The sequence below is a fragment of the Schistocerca serialis genome, unplaced genomic scaffold (assembly GCF_023864345.2).
Source record: "Schistocerca serialis cubense isolate TAMUIC-IGC-003099 unplaced genomic scaffold, iqSchSeri2.2 HiC_scaffold_229, whole genome shotgun sequence".
Classification (NCBI taxonomy): Eukaryota; Metazoa; Arthropoda; class Insecta; order Orthoptera; family Acrididae; genus Schistocerca; species Schistocerca serialis.
In genome coordinates, this window is record NW_026047794.1 from 17,501 (window position 1) to 22,500 (window position 5,000).

The following is a 5,000-nucleotide window of genomic DNA, read 5'->3' on the forward strand; positions in this document are numbered from 1 at the left end:
TGCGCCCCACTCCAACCGCCCAACTCGCAACTCCAGCGGATGAACGGCGGACTTTTCCCGCAGTCGCAATGTGCAATCCACCCCTATAACATGCGTTTCATGAAGAGGTATGTCCAATATGCGACATTCCCGCTGTCCCTATACATGAGCTGCGAGCTGTACCACTTACGAGCTACAGACGCGATCGCGTTGCTCTCTGTACGAATGCCGATGCTGAGCGGTCAGCTAGGAGGCGCTCCATCCATGTCGGTACCGGTGAGCGTTGCACTCGCAGTCGCAAAAACGTACGGCAAGTATATTACTCGGAAGAGTTAATGACAGTCCAAGCCCCCCCTGCGTGGGGAGAGTCTTGCTAGGCCATGACCCACCGGAAGGGCGCAGCGTCCCCCACCCCAGACATGTGACGTCACACTATCGGTATTGACGACTAGACTCATTGCTTATAATCATTTGCCATACACCGGTGGAAGCTGCCGAGACGAGTAGCTACATAGCGCGCTCGCCGTGTCACTAATGTACAGAGATACAACAGTTTCGACGGGAACCACATTAAACGTATACACGGCGCTGATTAGTAATAGATAGAGCCATCAGAATACAGATAATATATACAACTGTCCGTATACATGCTGAAAGACTCTGCTCACAATCACAACCACACGTCAGCCACACACTCTTATCACGCACTACTCTCTGCCTGTAACACGCACACAGACAATATGTAAGCACCAGCATGCAACAACACCCAGTGCATCCTCTCCGCCACATTAGACAATCCACACTGTCATAACCAGACTGGGAGGTCCACACAGAAAACAGAATATCCCACCCACCCGACAACCACCATTGCTCAGCCAAGCCACCAACACCCACACATGTCCTACACAGGGGTGCACCCAACATCACAATACTGCCTCCTCTCACAGCACACAAACAATGGCAGGAATGAAAGACACAGGTCTGCCACAAGCATGGAATGAGAGCGCCGCCTGTCATGAGCCAAAGGTACATCCTGACGTGGCAAATCAGATGATACCGCAGGCATCCACGTACTATAATCACAATCAACAAACCGGCCGCCGCCCCCCCCCCCCCCATTAAACCTTTCCTTACAACAATGTGTACCTTAACCTAACCTATGTCGTACCTTAACCTAACCTATGTCGTACCTTAACCTAACCTATGTCGTACCTTAACCTAACCTATGTCGTACCTTAACCTAACCTATGTCGTACCTTAACCTAACCTATGTCGTACCTTAACCTAACCTATGTCGTACCTGAACCTAACCTATGTCGTACCTTAACCTAACCTATGTCGTACCTTAACCTAACCTATGTCGTACCTTAACCTAACCTATGTCGTACCTTAACCTAACCTATGTCGTACCTTAACCTAACCTATGTCGTACCTTAACCTAACCTATGTCGTACCTTAACCTAACCTATGTCGTACCTTAACCTAACCTATGTCGTACCTTAACCTAACCTATGTCGTACCTTAACCTAACCTATGTCGTACCTTAACCTAACCTATGTCGTGCCTTAACCTAACCTATGTCATGCCTTAACCTAACCTATGTCGTGCCTTAACCTAACCTATGTCGTGCCTTAACCTAACCTATGTCGTGCCTTAACCTAACCTATGTCGTGCCTTAACCTAACCTATGTCGTGCCTTAACCTAACCTATGTCGTGCCTTAACCTAACCTATGTCGTGCCTTAACCTAACCTATGTCGTGCCTTAACCTAACCTATGTCGTGCCTTAACCTAACCTATGTCGTGCCTTAACCTAACCTATGTCGTGCCTTAACCTAACCTATGTCGTGCCTTAACCTAACCTATGTCGTGCCTTAACCTAACCTATGTCGTGCCTTAACCTAACCTATGTCGTGCCTTAACCTAACCTATGTCGTGCCTTAACCTAACCTATGTCGTGCCTTAACCTAACCTATGTCGTGCCTTAACCTAACCTATGTCGTGCCTTAACCTAACCTATGTCGTGCCTTAACCTAACCTATGTCGTGCCTTAACCTAACCTATGTCGTGCCTTAACCTAACCTATGTCGTGCCTTAACCTAACCTATGTCGTGCCTTAACCTAACCTATGTCGTGCCTTAACCTAACCTATGTCGTGCCTTAACCTAACCTATGTCGTGCCTTAACCTAACCTATGTCGTGTTTTAACCTAACCTATATTGCGCCTTAATGTAACCTATATTGCGCCTTAATGTAACCTATATTGCGCCTTAATGTAACCTATATTGCGCCTTAATGTAACCTATATTGCGCCTTAACGTAACCTATATTGCGCCTTAACGTAACCTATATTGCGCCTTAACGTAACCTATATTGCGCCTTAACGTAACCTATATTGCGCCTTAACGTAACCTATATTGCGCCTTAACGTAACCTATATTGCGCCTTAACGTAACCTATATTGCGCCTTAACGTAACCTATATTGCGCCTTAACGTAACCTATATTGCGCCTTAACGTAACCTATATTGCGCCTTAACGTAACCTATATTGCGCCTTAACGTAACCTATATTGCGCCTTAACGTAACCTATATTGCGCCTTAACGTAACCCACATTGCCCCTTAACGTAACCCACATTGCCCCTTAACGTAACCCATATTGTGCTGTAACCCAACACACGTTGGGCCTTAACCCAACACACGTTGGGCCTTAACCCAACACACGTTGGGCCTTAACCCAACACACGTTGGGCCTTAACCCAACACACGTTGGGCCTTAACCCAACACACGTTGGGCCTTAACCCAACACACGTTGGGCCTTAACCCAACACACGTTGGGCCTTAACCCAACACACGTTGGGCCTTAACCTGCTCTGTAATTGTCATACGACGCGTTAAATTAGTGTAGTGTTGCCTAACTGCAACCCCCGCAATATAGTTTGCTACTCGCACTGCCCGGTCCCCAGTGTATCGCTTCATGTTAAACACCTTGCAGCGATACACTGTAATGTGGATGGCAGCAGGACGTACATGCTCAATGCCCTTCGCAGTTGTTCATTGGCATTCGCATGGCGAAGCACTGCGCCTACGCTGTGGTACGGCCTGTGTCAACTGTCCGCTGATGTTGTACCTCCAAATCACACACTGTACTGCACATTGGTCCTCATGTACTGAATGATACATCGTGGTACATGTGACCGTACAACGACTGCGCCAACAACGGCGAACCATGCGGTCCAAATGTTGTGCACGCAGCTACGTGTCGTCTCCCTATAAGAGCTGGAGTGCAGTGTGGTATGCCCTGGATGGCGATCAGCATGAGCCGTCTGTTGATGTAGTGGCGCGTGTTGTCAGACGTTGTCGTCTCTTCTCACACACCGTGATAGCATGGTGCACTGCGTTCCACATCTGCGACATGCGACAGAGGCCGGTTGACAGTCGTTTGCGCAATGGACATCGCATACGTACGGGGGCCACCTTCCACGTGTTTGCGAAGCGTGCACATGTTGTTGCGTGTATGTGGGCAGACATAGTGTGTCGTGACACCTGACACAGGCATGCAACAATCGTTGAATTTGCAAATGGCGATGGACGCCTACGTTTGCTGGTGACGTTACGCAAATGAACAACTGGTAAACCGTTGTGGTGCGGTTGTTCTCGCTAGAGGTGAATCAGTGATGGCGACGATCGGTTGAGCTACCAACCGGTTGTTTCAGCGATACCCACCATGCCCACGAACGTGAATGGCATGTGGGTGTGAAGCGATACGCGGCGGTGGCTGGGTGGGACCGGCCCCGGCCGGTGAGGGGGGGCCGCCCGGCGTGCTGGCCGCGCGGTGCGTGGGCGCACGCGCTACAGCCGGCTGGTGGGGGCGGCCACTGGCAGGCGCGCCGGCCGACGGAGGCGGCAGGCGGCGCAGCTGCGCGCCGGCGCACCCTGCACGCGGCGCCGTGCGGCCAAAGTAGGTCCTCGCGGGCCCGGTGCGAAGCGCGGTGGACATCTGCAGTGTGCTGGTCCGATTGAGGACTGTGTGCGCTGAGGATGCGCCGCCGCCCGGCGCTCGGCGCCGCGACGCCGTCTGCTGCTCGGTCGCCTCTGCGGTTCTCGCAGGTGGTTTGTATCGCAGCTGTGCGGACGTGTTGGCGCGTGCGCTGTGCTGGGAGAGTTCGCTTCGGCACCCAAGTGGGGCTTTTGTCCTTCTGTGGCGCTGGCGTTGGAGCTGCCGGTCACCGTAGGTGGCGCGTGTTGTCTCCCGCCGGCAATGCCACGACAGCACGCTCCCGGGCCTCTGTCGGCAGCGGCAAGCTCAGTTGGGAGCACGGGTGGTCGCACCTAAAGCGTCTACTCGCCAAACTCCGGGCGATTGCGCCTCTCTCGAACCCGACCAAGTACTTAGGACGGCGCTGCGCGCCGCCGGGACCTGAGAGGGTTTCGAGGTGTATGGTGCAGGGGAGCGCAGCCTCCTCCTGTTTGCAGAATAATTGAGCGGACGCTTGCGTGTTCGCGCGGGCCCCCGGGACACACTCCCGGGCGGCCGGCTGCTCAGCTCTAGTTGACGCAGCTCCCTGGTTGATCCTGCCAGTAGTCATATGCTTGTCTCAAAGATTAAGCCATGCATGTCTCAGTACAAGCCGCATTAAGGTGAAACCGCGAATGGCTCATTAAATCAGTTATGGTTCCTTAGATCGTACCCACGTTACTTGGATAACTGTGGTAATTCTAGAGCTAATACATGCAAACAGAGTCCCGACCAGAGATGGAAGGGACGCTTTTATTAGATCAAAACCAATCGGTCGGCTCGTCCGGTCCGTTTGCCTTGGTGACTCTGAATAACTTTGGGCTGATCGCACGGTCCTCGTACCGGCGACGCATCTTTCAAATGTCTGCCTTATCAACTGTCGATGGTAGGTTCTGCGCCTACCATGGTTGTAACGGGTAACGGGGAATCAGGGTTCGATTCCGGAGAGGGAGCCTGAGAAACGGCTACCACATCCAAGGAAGGCAGCAGGCGCGCAAATTAC

At 52.2% G+C, this 5,000-nt stretch overlaps 1 non-coding gene across 1 annotated transcript in view; it reads left to right on the plus strand.

The window, feature by feature from the left end:
- The first annotated feature begins 4,541 nt into the window (after positions 1–4,541).
- The window catches only part of LOC126444117 (small subunit ribosomal RNA), a 1,910-nt gene continuing 1,451 nt past the window's right edge, over positions 4,542–5,000 (plus strand). Inside the window, exon 1 of the ribosomal RNA XR_007582429.1 lies at positions 4,542–5,000. This exon is cut by the window's right edge and continues 1,451 nt beyond it. This is a non-coding gene — a ribosomal RNA (small subunit ribosomal RNA).